We start from the raw sequence: 20325 nt of genomic DNA, 5'->3' as shown, positions 1-20325 counted from the left end.
ATTTTTAGTGGCAGTATAGTATACACGGACCTGATGCATCCTAGTTTATTCGTGTTCCATTATTGATGGATATATGGATTGTAGCCGGTCAATATTATCAACAATCTCATACTGAAATTTGTTTTTGATACATGTAATGTGCATGTGCAAGAGCTTTGTCTACCAGGGGAATCTACAAAATAATAATAGTACCCACCTTAAAAATTTATTGTGCAGATAAAGCAAGATAATACCAGTACTTTGAACAATGCCTGGCAAATAGCAAACTCTCGATAAATGGTAGCTGTTATTAATATTACAGAAATATTCAGATCTTCAGTAGCATAGCAAATGTTTACGATACAGTAGTGAGTTTAAAAAGCAACCCAGTAAAATAGTATATATTCTTCGGTTGCAATTTTGTGATAACTACATCTGCTTATGAATAAAAACTCAAGGAAATATTTATATGTGGAAAGAATTGCTTTGCTATGATGATGGTATTGTGAACTGCCTTTTTATGTTTTCAGAATGTCTTTCAAAATGTTATGTCACTATAAAATGATAAGAAATGTGGAGAGAGAAGAAGAAATCTTGACTTGCCCTTGAGTGAGAAAGAGGTTCCCAAGCATCTTCCTGCTGGGGCCCCCCACCCAAAACAATGTGGCTCTGACAGGAGTGAGTCAAGACTCAGGTAGCTCACCATGATTTTTTCATCATCTTGTGAAGGCTTCCTCATGGTTTTCTCTCCCTTCATTGTAAAAATCTTTGCTTTATCTCCTTGGTTATTCATTTATGCATCCATTCAATAGATATTTATTGAGAGCCCACTGTGCGCTAGGCATTCTAGGCACTGAATGGACATTAGTGAACTATGTTGAACAATGGAGAGTTCTTGAGTTTTGTACTAGAAAAAAAATCTTAGACTTATACCAACAAATAAATAAGAAAATACCAATGATAAGTGCTATGCAGATAATTAAAATACAATGATGTGATGATACTGGACAGCGTGGCTACTTTATTATTTTTTTTTAAGAAATTTATTTTATTTATTTATTTTTGACTGCATTGGGTCTTCATTGCTGCATGTGGGCTTTCTCTAGTTGCAGCAAGCGGGGGCTACTCTTCATTGTGGTGTGCAGGCTTCCCATTGTGGTGGCTTCTCTTGTTGCAGAGCATGGGCTCTAGGCATGCAGCTTCAGTAGTCATGGCTCAAGGGCTCAGTAGTTGTGGCTCGCAGGCCTTAGAGCACAGGCTCAGTAGTTGTGGCACATGGACTTAGTTGCTCCATGGCATGTGGTATCTTCCTGGACCAGGGCTTGAACCCATGTACCCTGTGTTGGCAGGCAGATTTTTAACCACTGTGCCACCGACTAAGTCCCTGGGGTGGCTACTTTAGTTTGGTGGTTAAGAGGACTTCTCTGCAGAGAAGTTTACCTGTTGAGACCTAAATGACAAGAGGAAGCCGTCCATGGGAATGTTCTGGGGAGGAATATTTCAGGAGAGTGAATAGCAACACCTGAAGGCTTTAGAGCAGAAACCAAATTGGTGGGTGGGAAGTACAGAAAATGGGCCAGTGTGTGTGTTGCTGGATAGTGGTGGATAAAGTGGGAGCAGAATGAGGTCAGAGAGGAAGACAAGCATCGGATCGTGTGGGGCTTTGTAAGCTAGGGCAGGGAGTTTGGATTTTATTCTAAGTGTGGGAAGCATTAGATGGTTTTAAGTAGGAGAGTGACTTGCTTGGATCTGTGTTTCAAAAAACATCTAACTGCCTGTTCTTTGGGAAATCGATTTTAGGGAGAATGGAGTCAGGGAGATCATTTGGGAGGTATAGCAACGGTCTGGACAAGAGATGATGATGACTCAGGATAGGGTAGGAGCAGTGGAGAAGAAATGGTTGTTGTGGTTCTTTTCAAGACATTTACCTGGATCTGCACCTTTGTGGGACATGAAGAAAGTAAAAGAGCCAAAGATAACTCCTAGATTTTTGGCTTGAGTAAACGAGTAAGTGGTGATGCTATTTCCTTTGAAGAAAACTGAAGACTGTCTGGGGAATAAAAAAAGTTCTGTTTTGATTGTAGTAAAGATTCCTGTTAGATATGCAAATACAAATGACAAATGGAGACTTGATTATATGATACAGATTTCCAGGAGAGATACAGAAGTCCTCAATACTTCTGTGGTATTTATTTATTTATTAAGTCTAGTTTTCTTAACAGACTTCATTTTTTAGAGAAGTGTTAGGTTTACAGAAAAGTTGCACATATAATAATTAGAGTTTCCACATTTGCCTCTCCTCCACACGTGGTTGCTCCTGTTACTAATATCTTACGTTAGTGCAGTTACAATTGATGAACCAATATTGATACATAATTATTAAACTCCATAGTTAGAATAATTTACTCTTCGTGTTTTACAGTCCTATGGCTTTTTACTAATGTATAATAGCATGTATCCATCATTACAGAATCATACAGAATAATTTCACTGTCCTAAAAATGCCCTGTGCTCCACCAACTCAGCTCTTCCTTCCTCCCCTTGAACCCTCTCATCCATTGATAGTTGTACTGTCTCTTTAGTTTTGCCTTTCTAAAATGTCACAGAGTTGAAATCATACGGTAGGAACCTTTTCAGACTAGCTTCTTTTACTTAGCAATATGCATTTAAGAATCTACCATGTATATTTGTGGCTTAATAGCTAATTTACTTTTTTATCCCAGAATATACTCCATTGTATGTACCATAGCTTTTTTTTTTTACCATTTACTATTGAAGGCAGATGTGGTATTTAAAACCAGGGGATTGGGTGGGCTCAGCTAGAGGGAGTGTGTAGCTAAAGAAGAAAAAGAGGTCCTGTCTTGTACTTTCATAGTGAGGCAGTTCTGATGTGAGATTTCAGATGGACCCAGAAGCTCCCCCTGCTCCTGATGAGAGAGATGACAGGAAGCCACATCATTTTATTTTTGAATGATTGTGGCTACGGTCCCTTCTGGAGTAAGATATTAATGAGGAAGGGGGAGAGAGGATTAATGATAGATCCATGGGGAAGCAGAACTGAGCACTAAGATTCACAGTGGGTGGGATGGGGGGAAGGGCATTCTTGGGCCAGGAGAAGACACCAAAAACATGGCGACTGGAGGTCTAAAATCAAACCTGTTCTACAGAAGTTTTGCTCAGGATGGTCTTGTAGTGATTTTGGGAGGTGTCAGTTATATTTATTCCATGGGATCAGAGATAGGGCAACTTTCCCACACAGGCACTTGCCCTAGCATAGCTCATGGCATCTCACTACCTTTGTGCATTTTTCTGCCATACCTGGAGGCAGCTGTAGACAGTGTCCTTGATGCCAGTTTGCTGGGAAATTTTCCACAAAAGCACATGAGGATTTGCCCCACCCGACTGAGAAAGCTGATTTTCTGGATAGTTCTCTGTTTATGCATGAGGAAACTTGGCACTGGTGAAGCGCTAGCTTATTTTCCTTTTTTGTTTGGTTTCATTTGTGCTTCAGAAATAGAACAGATTAAGCATCACTTGCTTTTGAAGGCTCCAGCTCTCCTTACAGCATGACTTTAAATTCTGTTCTCCCCAGGCGAGAACGTGGAAAACATCTCTTCTAGCTTTTGTTAAAAGCAAATGCAGGTAGCCGGGGAAGCTCTATGTGGAGACTGGACTGAGTGGATGCGGAGCCCTGAGCTGGGGAACTAAAGGGCGGATCTTGAATGGGATGCCAGACATTGCTCATGAGAAACCTGAGGAGGATACTAAAAAGACAGCTACAGTTTTCCTGATGACTGCCGCCAAGTTTTTTGAGGCCCCAGCTGTTGCGGGTCTCTGGTTGAGTTTTTAAGGATCAAGTTACAAAGTGCCACACACCTATCCACAGGGGCTCTGATGGGATGTGTTTTTTGGAGCTGAAATTCATATATACATCGAAAGCTATTAGAAAGCTCTTTGGTTCTAGATATTTATTGGATGTCTGTGATGCACCAGGCTTTATGCCAAGTACCAGCGATACAGGGTGAAAAGACCAAACAGAATCTGCCTTGTAGAGCTTACAGTAGGGTGGCAAAGACACTACTGAACAGGAGCTGACAGTCCTTTGGAGGGTCAAGAAGGAGCTGATGCCAGGCAGCCTTGTCAAGCCGTGTGGATGATTGGCTCTTGGTGCTCCAGCCAGGTGTTAGGGCTGTGCCTCTGAGGTGGGAGAGCCAAGTTCAGGACACTGGTCCACAAGAGACCTCTCAGCTCCACATAATATCAGATGGCGAAAATCTCCCAGAGACCTCCATCTCAATGCCAAGACCCCGAATAGCCAAAGCAATCTTGAGAATGAAAAATGGAGCTGGAGGACTCAGGCTCCCTGACTTCAGACTATACTACAAAGCTACAGTAATCAAGACAGTGTGGTACTGGCACAAAAACAGAAATACAGATCAATGGAAGAGGATAGAAAGCCCAGAGATAAACCCATGAACATATGGTCACCTTATCTTTGATAAAGGAGGCAAGAATATACAGTGGAGAAAAGACAGCCTCTTCAATAAGTGGTGCTGGGAAAACTGGACAGCTACACATAAAAGAATGAAATTAGAACACTCTCTAACACCATACACTAAAATAAACTCAAAATGGATTAAAGACCTAAATATAAGGTCAGACACTATAAAACTCTTAGAGGAAAATATAGGCAGAACACTCTAGGACATAAATCACAGCAAGATCCTTTTTGACCCACCTCCTAGAGAAATGGAAATAAAAACAAAAATAAACAAATGGGACCTAATGAAACTTCAAAGCTTTTGTACAGCAAAGGAAACCATAAACAAGACAAAAAGACAACCCTCAGAGTGGGAGAAGCTATTTGCAAATGAAGCAACTGACCAAGGATTAATCTCCAAAATCTACAAGCAGCTCATGCAGCTCAATAACAAAAAACCAAACAACCCAATCTAAAAATGGGCTGAAGACCTAAATAGACATTTCTCCAAAGAAGATATACAGATTGCCAACAAACACATGAAAGAATGCTCAACATCATTAATCATTAGAGAAATGCAAATCAAAACTACAATGAGATATCATCTCACACCAGTCAGAATGGCCATCATCAAAAAATCTAGAAACAGTAAATGCTGGAGAGGGTGTGGAGAAAAGGAACCCTCTTGCACTGTTGGTGGGAAGGTAAATTGGTACAGCCACTATGGAGAACAGGATGGAGGTTCCTTAAAAAACTAAAAATACAACTACCATATGACCCAGCAGTCCCACTACTGGGCATATATCCTGAGAAAACCAGAATTCAAAAAGAGCCAGGTACCAACATATTCATTGCAGCTCTATTTACAATAGCCAGGACATGGAAGCAACCTAAGTATCCATGAACAGATGAATGGATAAAGAAGATGTGGCACATATATACAGTGGAATATTACTCAGCCATAAAAAGGAACGAAATTGAGTTATTTGTAGTGAGGTGGATAGACCTAGAGTCTGTCATACAGAGTGAAGTAAGTCAGAAAGAGAAAAACAAATACCGTATGCTAACACATATATATGGAATCTAAAAAAAAAAAAAAAAAAAAAAAACGGTCATGAAGAACCTAGGGGTAAGACGGGAATAAAGATAGACCTACTAGAGAATGGACTTGAGGTTATGGGGAGGGGGAAGGGTAAGCTGTGACAAAGCGAGAGAGAAGCATGGACATATATACACTACCAAATGTAAAATAGATAGCTAGTGGGAAGCAGCCGCATAGCACAGGGAGATCATCTCGGTGGTTTGTGACCACCTAGAGGGATGGGATAGCGAGGGTGGGAGGGAGGGAGACGCACGAGGTAAGACATATGGGGACATATGTATATATATAACTGATGCACTTTGTTATAAAGCAGAAGCTAACACACCATTGTAAAGCAATTATACCCCAATAAAGATGTTAAAAAAAAAAAAAGCAAATGCAGGGAATACTTGGGAGGGATCTTTTTTTAAGTTTAATTTATCTGGTTGAAAATAAATCTTTTCTCCCTACAACAAAAATAAATGCTCATTGTAAAGAAATTAGAACAAATCGGAAAACATACAAAGAAGGAAGAAAAAAATTGGATAGTAATGAAACAAATGAAATAAGATTATGTTAGAGCTGGAAGGGACCTTAGAAATAATCTAACTAAACTCATCAAACTGTTTTATAAAGGATGAAACTGGGGCTCAGAAAAGTTAAGCAACTTGTTCAAGGTCACATGGCTAATAATGATAAGAAGACTTAGAATCTTTTTCTTTTTTGATTAATATGTTTTTATTGTACCAGGGTTTTTGAAATTTTTATTTTTTCTCTTTTAGTGATGAGACTCTTTTTTTAGTCAAATCTTATTTAGAAGCCCAACATATAAAACAAAGGTGTACTTGTTGGATGGGAGCAGGTGGGGAGGGAGAGCTGCAGGTCTATTCTCCCCACCTCCCATGACCCCCAGAATTCTTTGGAGAAACCCCAAGAGAATGCCTCAGATTTTCCAGGGCAAAATATGATACATGTAATAATCATTCCTTGATATCATTCATTCATTTATTTTTTTCACCAGCCATTTATTGGGTGTTTACTATGTGCCAGGCACTTTTTGAGGTGAAAGGAATACATACAACCTTGAACAAAAACAGGCAAAAAAAAGACAGGATGTATGGTGGGGAGTGGGGGTGGTGTAGCGTGTGTAGGCTGTCTTTCCTGGACTCTGTCCTCTGCTGACCCGTGGCAGCCTTTTCTGTTCCTTCTGTGTAGTTTTAGTTACCCCTTATCTTTTGAATCAGGGACAACAATTGATCTAAAACATCCCTCAAGTCCTATTTTTTTTTTCTGACTTGGTTTGAATAACTGTTTGGTCTTTCTTTGTTCTGAGAAGATGCAACATTCCTCAGTGTTCATTAGCAGCCATCCATTTCTCTGACAGTGGGCTTAGGCATTGCCCTGAGACTAATTTCTGCTTCCACTTTTATTAGAGATGAGGAACTTGTCAATTCCAAAGGCTTCCATTTTAGCATTTTTGTGACAAATTTTGTAAGGAAACTACACACCCCAATTTAACAGAAGTTTAAAAAAAAAACCCTCATTTCTGGGGGATATTGTCACCTAAAAGTAGCTTATTAGAAAATCACCCTCTTTCCAACATTAGCAGTAAACTCAAATCCCAAAGGTTAACCGAGCCTCTTGCAAGTTGGCTACATGGTCCTTCACCTCCCTTTAGACCCCAACACAAAGTAAAAAGGCAGACAGAGCAGAGTTGGGGTCCTTGGGGTCAAATCTGGCTCTGCCCTGCACTGGCTGAGGATGTTGGGCAAGTGATTTAACTTCCTTGAGCTATAAGTATAATGGGTATGAAATCAGGGTCATTGTGTGATTAAAAGGAAAAGAATTTTATGAAAGTGGCACAGTGTCTGGCCCACAGATGGACGCATAATACATCTTGTTTCCTTCTTCCCTTTCCTTTGAATCTCCATTTTGAATTTTTTCTTTTCCTAAGAATAAATTTCTTAGGACAGTGACTTTATGGGGAACAAGACTCACCTGGGGATTGTGTCAAAATGCAAAATCAGAATCAGCAGGTCTGGGGGTTGGGATTGAAAGTCTGCATTTCCAACAGGTTTCCAAGTAGTAACTGCATGCAAAGCCCCTGGACATGCTTTATATGCTTGGTCACTTTGGAGTCAGTCCTGTGATTGAATCCTGACTTTGCCAGTCACTGGCTGGGTGATCTTGAGGCTCACCTTTCTGAGCCTCAGTTTCTCAACTGGGGTGATTATGCATCACAGGTACAGTGAAGATTTAAAATGAGATAGTGGGTACCAGGAGTACAGCACCATTACTATTTTTGCTACTTTTATGTTAAATATATTAAACAGAAGACTAATAGCACTGGCATAGAAAACATGACCTGCAGCTCTAGGTGAAGGGAGCACATCCTTTGAATAGCGACTAGCCCAGTGCCTGGCACATAGGAGGTGAAGCACAGATGTTGGCTTCCTCTGAACATTTGATGTTCATATTGGCAGAGGCTAGTTGAGAACTGGGAAGGGTTGCTATGTGGAGGCATTCAGGCCGGGCTGAGAGTTTAGGTGGATGGTCCCTAGAGCTCCCTTCTATAAGCAAAACCAACTACTTATCAGTCATCTGGGACCAAAAAGAAGGAGTGATGCCATTAATTTTTGCTTTGTTCCTTCTGGAAACCACTATGATTCGAGGCTGTGGGGTTCTTACTATAACTTCTAGAACTGGAGGCCGGGATAGCTGAGGCTGGTGTGGTTGGTAAGGTGACTCTGTGATGATGTGGGAGGCTGCTTTCAGACAGGATTCTCTGCTTTGTCCCAGCAGTGTAGTCAGGGTTCACGGTGAGACATGCATCCAGCCTAGCTCCCAGGGAGAGTGCTAGGGCTCCAGGGGGCCTCCAATCCTGCCATTCTCATGCCTCCTTCTTTACCTATGTTTCATGAACTATATCTTATGACTCTGTTTTCCATTTAAAAATTTTTTAATTCAAACTAATTTTATAAGTAATGTATGACCATCCTAGAAAAATAGAAAATATAGGTGATCACAAAGAAGAAAATAAGTAATCCTGAAACTCAACACTTTAAAATAAATTCTGTTAACATTTTTTTCTATTAAGAGCTTGAAGTAGTACTTTCTTTTATTTTAAATTTTTATTTTATATTGGAGCATAGTTGATTAACAATGTTGTGTTAGGACTTCCCTTGTGGCACAGTGATTAAGAATCCGCCTGCCAATGCAGGGGACACGGGTTCGAGCCCTGGTCCGGGAAGATCCCACATGATGCGGAGCAACTAAGCCCATGTGCCACAACTACTGAGCCTGTGCCATAGAGCCCACGAGCTACAACTGCTGAGCCCACGTGTCACAACTACTGAAGCCCGAGTGCCCTAGAGCCCGTGTGGCGCAACTACTGAAGCCCATGTGCTCTAGGGTCCGTGTGCTGCAACTACTGAGCCTGTGTGCTGCAACTACTGAAGCCCGTGTGCCTAGAGCCCATGATCTGCAATAAGACAAGCCACTGCAATGAGAAGCCTGTGCACCTCAGTGAAGAGGAGCCCCCACTTGCCGCAACTAGAGAAAGCCCATGTGCAGCAGTGAAGACCTAACACAGCCAAAAAACCCCCCAAAAAACCAAAAAACAATGATGTGTTAGATTCAGGTGTACAGCAAAAAGATTAAGTTATACATATACATGTATCTATTCTTTTTCAAATTCTTTTCCCATATAGGCTATTACACAATACTGAGCAGAGCTCCCTGTGCTATACAGTAAGTTCTTGTTGTTTATCTGTTTTAAATATAGCAGTGTGTACATGTCAATCCCAAACTCTCCATCTATCTCTCCCCACTCCTTCCCTCCTGATAACCATAAATTTGTTCTCTAAGTCTGTGCATCTGTTCCTGTTTTGTAAATAAGTTCATTTGTATCATTTTGGTTTTTTGTAGATTGTGCATGTAAGGGCTATCATATGATATTTGTGTTTCTCTGTCTGACTTATTTCACTTAGTATGATAATCTCCAGGTCCATCCATGTTGCTGCAAATGGCGTTAATTAATTCTTTTTAATGGCTGGGTAATATTCCATTGTATATATGTACCGCATCTTCTTTATCCATTCCCCTGTCGATGGACGTTCAGGTTGCTGCCATGTCCTAGCTCTTATAAATAGTGCTGCAGTGATATTGGGGTGCATGTATCTTTTCGAATTATGGTTTTCTCTGGATATATGTCCAGGAGTAGCATTGCTGGATCATGTGGAACCTCTATTTTTAGTTTTTTTCTGTGTGTGTGGTACACAGGCCTCTTACTGTTGTAGCCTCTCCAGTTGCGGACCACAGGCTCCAGACGCGCAGGCTCAGCGGCCATGGCTCACGGGCCTAGCCGCTCCGCGGCATGTGGGATCTTCTTGGACCGGAGCACGATCCCATGTCCCCTGCATCGGCAGGCGGACTCTCAACCACTGCGCCACTAGGGAAGCCGTATTTTTGGATTCTTAAGGAACCTCCGTACTGTTCTCCATAGTAACTGGACTAATTATATTCCCACCAACAGTTTAAGAGGGTTGTCTTTTCTCTACACCCTCTCCAGCTTTTGTTTGTAGACTTTTTTCTTTAACATCTTTATAGGGGTATAATTGCTTTACAATGGTGTGTTAGCTTCTGCTTTACAACAAAATGAATCAGTCATATATATATATATATATATATATATATATACACACACATACATATGTTTCCATATCTCTTCTCTCTTGCCTCTCCCTCCCTCCCACCCTCTCTATTCCCACCCCTCCAGGCGGTCACAAAGCACCGAGATGATCTCCCTGTGCTATGCGGCTGCTTCCCACTAGCTATCTATTTTACGTTTGGTAGTGTATATATGTCCATGCCACTCTCTCGCTTTGTCACAGCTCACCCTCCCCATGTCCTCAAGTCCATTCTCTAGTAGGTCTCTGTCTTTATTCCCTTCTTGCCCCTAGGTTCTTCATGACCTTTTTTTTTTTTTTAGATTCCATATATATGTGTTAGCATACGGTATTTGTTTTTCTCTTTCTGACTTACTTCACTCTGTATGACAGACTCTAGGTCTATCCACCTCATTACAAATAGCTCAATTTCGTTTCTTTTAATGGCTGAGTAATATTCCATTGTATATATGTGCCACATCTTCTTTATCCATTCATCCGATGATGGACACTTAGGTTGTTTCCATCTCCGGGATATTGTAAATAGAGCTGCAATGAACATTTTGGTACATGACTCTTTTTGAATTATGGTTTTCTGAGGGTATATGCCCAGTAGTGGGATTGCTGGGTCATATGGTAGTTCTATTTGTAGTTTTTTAATGAACCTCCATACTGTTCTCCACAGTCGCTGTATCAATTTACATTCCCACCAACAGTGCAAGAGTGTTCCCTTTTCTCCACACCCTCTCCAGCATTTATTGTTTCTAGATTTTCTGATGATGGCCATTCTGACTGGTGTGAGATGATATCTCATTGTAGTTTTGATTTGCATTTCTCTAATAATTAGTGATTTTGAGCATTCTTTCATGTGTTTGTTGGCAGTCTGTATATCTTCTTTGGAGAAATGTCTATTTAAGTCTTCTGCCCATTTTTGGATTGCGTTGTTTGTTGTTTTGGTATTAAGCTGCATGAGCTGCTTGTAAATTTTGGAGATTAATCCTTTGTCAGTTGCTTCATTTGCAAATATTTTTTCCCATTCTGAGGGTTGTCTTTTTGTCTTGTTTATGTTTTCCTTTGCTGTGCAAAAGCTTTTAAGTTTCATTAGGTCCCATTTCTTTATTTTTCTTTTTATTTCCATTTGTCTAGGAAGTGGGTCAAAAAGGATCTTGCTGTGATTTATGTCGTAGAGTGTCCTGCCTATATTTTCCTCTAAGAGTTTGATAGTTTCTGGCCTTACATTTAGGTCTTTAATCCATTTTGAGCTTATTTTTGTGTATGGTGTTAGGGAGTGATCTAATGTCATACTTTTACATGTACCTGTCCAGTTTTCCCAGCACCACTCATTGAAGAGGCTGTCCTTTCTTCACTGTACATTCCTGCCTCCTTTATCAAAGATAAAGTGACCATATGTGTGTGGGTTTATCTCTGAGTTTTCTATCCTGTTCCGTTGATCTATCTTTCTGCTTTTGTGCCATTACCATACCGCCTTGATTACTGTAGCTTTGTAGTATAGTCTGAAGTCAGGGAGCCTGATTCCTCCAGCTCCGTTTTTCCTTCTCAAGATTGCTTTGGCTATTCGGGGTCTTTTGTGTTTCCATACAAATTGTGAAATTTTTTGTTCTAGTTCTGTTAAAAATGCCAGTGGTAGTTTGATAGGGATTGCATTGAATCTAGATTGCTTTGGGTAGTAGAGTCATTTTCACAGTGTTGATTCTTCCAATCCAAGAACATGGTATATCTTTCCATCTATTTGTATCATCTTTAATTTCTTTCATCAGTGTCTTATAATTTTCTGCAACAGGGCTTTTGTCTCGTTAGGTAGGTTTATTCCTAGATATTTTATTCTTTTTGTTGCAATGGTAAATGTGAGTGTTTTCTTGATTTCAGTTTCAGATTTTTCATCATTAGTGTATAGGAATGCCAGAGATTTCTGTGCATTAATTTTGTATCCTGCTACTTTACCAAATTCATTGATTAGCTCTAGTAGTTTTCTGGTAGCATCTTTAGGATCCTCTATGTATAGTATCATGTCATCTGCAAACAGTGACAGCTTTACTTCTTCTTTTCCGATTTGGATTCGTTTTATTTCCTTTTCTTCTCTGATTGCTGTGGCTACAACTTTCAAAACTATGTTGAATGAGAGTGGTGAGAGTGGGCAACCTTGTCTTTTTCCTGATCTTAGAGGAAATGCTTTCAGTTTTTCACCATTGAGGATGATGTTGGCTGTGGGTTTGTCATATATGGCCTTTATTATGTTGAGGAAAGTTCCCTCTATGCCTACTTTCTGCAGCGTTTTTATCATAAATCGGTGTTGAATTTTGTCGAAAGCTTTTTCTGCCTCTATTTAGATGATCATATGGTTTTTCTCCTTCAGTTTGTTAATATGGTGTATCATGTTGATTGATATGCGTATATTGAAGAATCCTTGCATTCCTGGAATCAACCCCACTTGATCATGGTGTATGATCCTTTTAATGTGCTGTTGGATTCTGTTTGCTAGTATTTTGTTGAGGATTTTTGCATCTATGTTCATCAGTGATATTGGCCTGTAGTTTGCTTTCTTTGTGACATCCATGTCTGGTTTTGGTATCGAGGTGATGGTGGCCTTGTAGAATGAGTTTGGGAGTGTTCCTCCCTCTGCTATATTTTGGAAGAGTTTGAGAAGGATAGGTGTTAGCTCTTCTCTAAATGTTTGATAGAATTCGCCTGTGAAGCCATCTGGTCCTGGGCTTTTGTTTGTTGGAAGATTTTTAATCACAGTTTCAATTTCAGTGCTTGTGACTGGTCTGTTCATATTTTCTGTTTCTTCCTGATTCAGTCTTGGCAGGTTGTGCATTTCTAAGAATTTGTCCATTTCTTCCAGATTGTCCATTTTATTGGCATAGAGTTGCTTGTAGTAATCTCTCATGATCTTTTGTATTTCTGCAGTGTCAGTTGTTACTTCTTTTTCATTTCTAATTCTATTCATTTGAGTCTTCTCCCTCTTTTTCTTGATGAGTCTGGCTAATGGTTTATCAATTTTGTTTATCTTCTCAAAGAACCAGCTTTTAGTTTTATTGATCTTTGCTATCGTTTCCTTCATTTCTTTTTCATTTATTTCTGATCTGATTTTTATGATTTCTTTCCTTCTGCTAACTTTGGGGTTTTTCTGTTCTTCTTTCTCTAATTGCTTTAGGTGCAAGGTTAGGTTGTTTATTTGAGATGTTTCCTGTTTCTTAAGGTAGGATTGTATTGCTATAAACTTCCCTCTTAGAACTGCTTTTGCTGCATCCCATAGATTTTGGGTCGTCGTGTCTTCATTGTCATTTGTTTCTAGGTATTTTTTGATTTCCTCTTTGATTTCTTCAGTTATCACTTCGTTATTAAGTAGTATATTGTTTAGCCTCCATGTGTTTGTATTTTTTACAGATCTTTTCCTGCAGTTGATATCTACTTTCATAGCATTGTGGTTGGAAATGACACTTGATACAATTTCAATGTTCTTAAATTTACCAAGGCTAGATTTGTGACCCAAGATATGATCTATCCTGGAGAATGTTCCATGAGCACTTGAGAAAAATGTGTATTCTGTTGTTTTTGGATGGAATGTCCTATAAATATCAATTAAGTCCATCTTGTTTAATGAATCATTTAAAGCTTGTGTTTCCTTATTTTCATTTGGGATGATCTGTCCATGGGTGAAAGTGGGGTGTTAAAGTCCCCTACTATGAATATGTTACTGTCAGTTTCCCCTTTTATGGATGTTAGTATTTTCCTTATGTATTGAGGTGCTCCTGTTTGGGTGCATAAATATTTACAATTGTTATATCTTCTTGGATCGATCCCTTGATCATTATGTAGTGTCCTTCTTTGTCTCTTCTAATAGTCTTTATTTTTAAGTCTATTTTGTCTGATATGAAAATTGCTACTCCAGCTTTCTTTTGGTTTCCATTTGCATGAAATATCTTTTTCCATCCCCTTACTTTCACTCTGTATGTGTCTCTAGGTCTGAAGTGGGTCTATTGTACACAGCAGATATATGGGTCTTGTTTTTGTATCCATTCAGCCAATGTGTGTCTTGGTGGGAGCATTTAGTCCATTTACATTTAAGGTAATTATTGATATGTATGGTCCTATTCCCATTTCCTTAATTGTTTTGTGTTCGTTATTGTAGGTCTTTTCCTTCTCTTGTGTTTCTTGCCTGGAGAAGTTCCTTTAGCAGTTGTTATAGAGGTGGTTTGGTGGTGCTGAACTCTCTCAGCTTTTACTTGTCTGTAAAGGTTTTAATTTCTCCATCAAATCTGAATGAGATCCTTGCTGGGTAGAGTAATCTTGGTTGCAGGTTTTTCTCCTTCAACACTTTCAATATGTCCTGCCACTCCCTTCTGGCTTGCAGAGTTTCTGCTGAAAGATCAGCTGTTAACCTTATGGGGATTCCCTTGTGTGTTATTTGTTGGTTTTCCCTTGCTGCTTTTAATACGTTTTCTTTGTATTTACTTTTTGACCGTTTGATTAATATGTGTTTTGGCATGTTTCTCCTTGGATTTATTCTGCATGGGACTCTCTTTGCTTCCTGGACTTGATTAACTATTTCCTTTCCCATATTAGGGAAGTTTTCAACTATAATCTCTTCAAATATTTTCTTAGTCCCTTTCTTTTTCTCTTCTTCTTCTGGAACCCCTATAATTCGAATGTTCGTGCGTTTAATGTTGTCCCAGATGTCTCTGAAACTGTCCTCAGTTCTTTTCATTCTTTTTATTCTACTGTGCAGTAGTTATTTCCACTATTTTGTCTTCCAGGTCACTTATCTGTTCTTCTGCCTCAGTTATTCTGCTATTGATCCCTTCTAGAGTATTTTTCATTTCATTTATTGTGTTGTTCATTGTTGCTTGTTTCATCTTTAGTTCCTTTAGGTCCTTGTTAAATGTTTCTTGCATTTTGTCTATTCTATTTCCAAGATTTTGGATCATCTTTACTATCATTATTCTGAATTCTTTTTCAGGTAGACTTCCTATTTCCTCTTCATTTGTTAGGTCTGGTGAGTTTTTATCTTGCTCCTTCATCTGATGTGTGTTTTTCTGTCTTCTCATTTTGCTTATCTTACTGTGTTTGTCATCTCCTCTTTTCAGGCTGCAGGTTCGTAGTTCCCGTTGTTTTTTGTGTCTGTCCCCAGTGGCTAAAGTTGTTTCAGTGGGTTGTGTAGGCTTCCTGGTGGAGGGGACTAGTGCTTGTGTTTTGGTGGATGAGGCTGGATCTTGTCTTTCTGGTGGGCAGGTCCACGTCTGGTGGTGTGTTTTGGGGTGTCTGTGGACTTATGATTTTAGGCAGCCTCTCTGCTAATGGGTGGGGTTTTGTTCCTGTCTTGCTAGTTGTTTGGCATAGGATGTCCAGCACTGTAGCTTGCTGGTCGTTGAGTGAAGCTGGGTGTTGGTGTTGAGATGGAGATCTCTGGGAGATTTTCACCATTTGATATTATGTGGAGCTGGGAGGTCTCCTGTGGACCAGTGTCCTGATGTTGGCTCTCCCACCTCAGAGGCTCAGCACTGACTCTTGGCTGCAGCACCAAGAGCCTTTCATCTGCACGGCTCAGAATAAAAGGGAGAAAAAGTAGAAAGAAAGAATTAGTAGAAGTAGAAAGAAAGAAAGGAGGGAAGGAGGGAGGGAGGAAGGAAGGAAAAAAAGAAAGAAAGAAGATAAAGTAAAATAAAGTAAGATAAAATATAATAAAGTTATTAAAATAGAAAAATAATTATTAAGAGAAAAAAACGGATGGATAGAAACGTAGGACAAATGGCGGAAGCAAAGCTATATAGACAAAATCTCACACTGAAGCATACGCATACACACTCACAAAAAGAGGAAAAGGGGAAAAAATCATAAATCTTGCTCTCAAAGTCCACTTCCTCAATTTGGGATGATTCGTTGGCTATTCAAGTATTCCACAGATGCAGTGTACATCAAGTTGATTGTGGAGATTTAATCCGCTGCTCCTGAGGCTGCTGGGAGAGATTTCCCTTTCTCTTCTTTGTTCTCACAGCTCCCTGGGCTCAGCTTTGGATTTGGCCCCGCCTCTGCTTTTAGGTCGCTGGAGGGCATCTGTTTTTTGCTCAGACAGGATGGGGTTAAAGGAGCTGCTGATTCGGGGGCTCTGGCTCACTCAGGCCGGTGGGGAGGGAGGGGCACGGAGTGCGGGGCGAGCCTGCAGTGACAGAGGCCGGCATGACATTGCACCAGCCTGAGGCGCGCCGTGTGTTCTACCAGGGGAGTTGTCCCTGGATCCCGGGACCCTGGCAGTGGCGGGCTGCACGCTAAGGCTCCCCGGAAGAGGTGTGTGGAGAGTGACCTGTGGTCGTACACAGGCTCCTTGTTGGCGGCAGCAGCAGCCTTAGCGTCTCATGCCTGTCTCTGGGGTCCGCGCTTTTAGCCGCGGCTCGTGCCAATCTCTGGAGCTCCTTTAAGCAGCGTTCTTAATCCCCTCTCCTCGAGCACCAGGAAACAAAGAGGGAAGAAAAAGTCTCTTGCCTCTTCGGCAGTTCCAGACTTTTCCCTGGACTCCCTCCCGTCCAGTAGTGGCGTACTAACCCCCTGCAGGCTGTGTTCACACCGCCAACCCCAGTCCTCTCCCTGCTCTCCGACCGAAGCCCGAGCCTCAGCTTCCAGCCCTGCCTGCCCCGGCGGGTGAGCAGACAAGCCTCTCGGGCTGGTGAATGCTGGTCGGCACCGATCCTCTGTGTGGGAATCTCCCCGCTTTGCCCCCCGCGCCCCTGTTTCTGTTCTCTCTTCCATGGCTCCGAAGCTTCCCCCTCCGCCACCCGTAGTCTCCGCCCGCAAAGGGGCTTCCTAGTGTGTGGAAACCTTTCCTCCTTCACAGCTCCCTCCCACTGGTGCAGGTCCCGTCCCTATTCTTTTGTCTCTGTTTTTTCCTTTTTCTTTTGCCTACCCAGGTACGTGGGGGGTTTATTGCCTTTTGGGAGGTCTGAGGTCTTCTGCCAGCGTTCAGTAGGTGTTCTGTAGGAGTTATTCCACGTGTAGATGTATTTCTGGTGTATCTGTGGGGAGGAAGGTGATCTCCCCATCTTATGCTTCCGCCATCTTCCTGGAAGCCATGTTTGTAGACTTTTTGATGACAGCTATGCTGACTGGTGTGAGGTGATATCTCACTTTAGTTTTGATTTGCATTTCTCTAATAATTAGTGATGTTGAGCATCTTTTCATGTCCCTCTTGGCCATTTGTATGTCTTCTTTGGAGAAATGTCTAAGTCTTCTGCCCATTTTTTGTTTGGGTTGTTTTTTTGATATTGAGCTGCATGAGCTGCTTGTAAATTTTGGAGACTAATCTCTTGTTGGTCACATCGTTCACAAATACTTTCTCCCATTCTGAGGGTTGTCTTTTCGTTTTGTTTACTGTTTCCTTTGATGTGCAAGAGCTTTTGCGTTTAATTAGGTCCCATTTGTTTATTTTTGTTTTTATTGAAGTAGGACTTTCAAAGTCGTGTGTGTTTTTGTGTATGTACAGTGCACAAAGAATATATTTTACACTTTATTTTTTAATGGTTGAAAAAAGTCAACGGAATATTATTTTGTGACATGTGAAGTTATATGAAATTCACATTTCAGCATCCATGAAAAAATCTTTTTGGACACAGTTGTTTGCATACTATTTATGGCTGCTTCCTAGATGTAACAGTAGTGTAGTGACAGGAATTGTACAGCCCCCAACGCATAAAGTAGTTACTGTCTGCCCCTTTACCCTAAAATTTTGCCAACCTCTGATATAAATAATGTCTATGTTGGTAACCTGATCACCTGCTTACTGATACATCTTTTTATTTTATTTTATTTAAAAAAATTTTATATTGGAGTATATTTGATTTACAATGTTGTGTTAGTTCCACGTGTACAGCAAAGTGATTTAGTTATATGTATACATATATCTATTCTTTTTCAGATTCTTTTCCCATATAGGTTATTACAGAGTATTGAGTAATGATACATCTTAAACATCCTTCCATATCAAGACATTCCTCTCTCCAAAATAATTTGTTTTTCATTAGCAAAACAGGACACTTGTCCAGGTCTATGTCTTTGTCAGTCACTATATTTATTGTCCTTACCAGTTTTTGTAAGTACCTTCCATTTAAAGGCATTATTATTTCATTTAATTCTCACAGCCACCCAGTGAGATAGACATTATGAGTTCATTAAAACTATTTTCTTGCAAGTAATAGAAACCAACTTAAATGTCTTAAACAAGAAAAGGGGATTTAGGAGGATTGATTTAAGATTACGGGATTTGCCATGGAACTCTTGAGCAGGGCTATAGCTGGAAGGGCCTGGAAAGTAGTCTCATGGTCCCCTCTCAGCCCCTTTGTGTGTCTACTTTTTAATCTTTTTGCATAGATCGTCTTCCTCTGCTGGTCAGTACAAGTGGACTCTGGTTGCTAATAGTATGAGGTTCCGCATTACTGGCCCCACCACTCTGAAGGAGTTTAATCGTTCCCTTTTGGGCCCAATTCTAAATATTATGAGGAGGAGTAATGTATTTGGCCCAGTATTGGCCAGATTTTACTCCTGGTCCGATCACCTGTAACCTTCATAGAAAACAGCTGCTGGGGAAGCATTTACAAAATGGCATCTCTATAAATCGGGGAGAGTCCAGTGGGGTAATTGTGAATTACACAGCTACTTCAAAATGTATCAGCTTCATTAAATTGCTCCCATTTTACAGAGGAGGAAATTGAGTCTCAGAGACACCGAGTGAATTACCCAAGGAGCAAAATAATTGGTAAAATATAAGTCTACAAACTCCAATCCCAGGCGTGTTTTGAGTACAGCAGACTGCTGTTGGTTAACTGCCTTGCACTTGGGATGTTACAACAGTAACATTCTATTTGGCTGCAGATGGTGGTTCACTCATTTTTATCTCGTTGCTTTATATATTACTGGAAGCTGGGAATTCCCTTGGTGTCTTTTACTTTGTCTCCAGGCTGGGAGCTGGATGGACAGATGCAGGTTTTGGAATTTTCTCCTGGTTGATTGCTGTGCTTAGAGTACTTTGATCCATCCACGGAGGGAAATTGAGTGAAAATGATCCACATGCCAATCTGTGGATATTGTCCCTTAGCCTGGCTTCTGTCTCGCATCCCTGTGTCTAACGCCAGTAACTAAATCTCCAAGCTTGATTAGCAGTGGTTGCAGCCCAGTGAACATGCATCCCGAAATGGCTGTGACATGGTGTTTCGTCAGTGATGGCTGTTGGTACAAAACCCACTCCTGTGCCAACCCAGGAGGACACCCCAGGTACCATGACTCTGATTCTGGGGCACTTGTTGAATAAAATATGCTGTGATTTTATGGTTTTTTTTTTCTCTTAAGTTGAAGGAGTAAAATGAGCCATGTGGTTTTGTAAAATGTAGTTCTGGAATAGCTCTGGAAACTGTGGACTTGCTGGAAGAATTCCTTTATCTAGAGGAACTCAGGTGTGGAGGACAGGTGTGGTGGAAATTTGTTGTTTGTCACTCGAATAACCATTCCTCTCTCCTCCCCTTCTCCCTCTGATATGCCCTGAACATATCCCCTTTCTGTGTGGTTTTGGGGTGGGACTGATCCCACACACAGTTCAAAAAGTAGGCTCTCTGGGCTTCCCTGGTGGCACAGTGGTTGAGAGTCCGCCTGCCAATGCAGGGGACACGGGTTCGTGCCCCGGTCCGGGAGGATCCCACGTGCCTTGGAGTGGCTGGGCCCGTGAGCCTGTGCGTCCGGAGCCTGTGCTCTGCGACGGGAGAGGCCACAACGGTGGGAGACCTGCGTACCACAAAAAAAAAAAAAAAAAAAAAAAAGTAGGCTCTGATGGACCCACGCCAACCTGTGTAGTCTTTCCCCTGGTTACAGTTATTAATTTGGGTTTAGTCAGTTGACTCATTTTAGGACAAAGAAAGGTCCCAGGACCAGGGTATGTGCTATGGGAACTGGTATTTTCTTTGCCATAGATAATTTAGGATAAGGATGTGGGACCTGGAATTGAAGCAGCCATTTTGCCATAAGAGTAAAGTTTAAGCTGTTGCGTATATGTGGGGTGTGTCTGCCATCTGGAGTCTGATGATAAGGCTGACCCCATGGGAGGCAGAGCTAAGAGATGG

At 40.9% G+C, this 20325-nt stretch overlaps 1 protein-coding gene across 13 annotated transcripts in view; it reads left to right on the top strand.

The window, feature by feature from the left end:
- Positions 1 to 20325, top strand: part of PRELID2 (PRELI domain containing 2) — a 764348-nt gene that overhangs the window by 99755 nt on the left and 644268 nt on the right. The gene's annotated exons all lie outside the window — the stretch shown is intronic.

The sequence above is a fragment of the Stenella coeruleoalba genome, assembly GCF_951394435.1.
Source record: "Stenella coeruleoalba genome assembly, chromosome: 3".
In the NCBI taxonomy this organism is placed as follows: Eukaryota; Metazoa; Chordata; class Mammalia; order Artiodactyla; family Delphinidae; genus Stenella; species Stenella coeruleoalba.
Note: the sequence above shows the minus strand (reverse complement) of the source record. Positions and strands in the feature narration are given on the sequence as shown.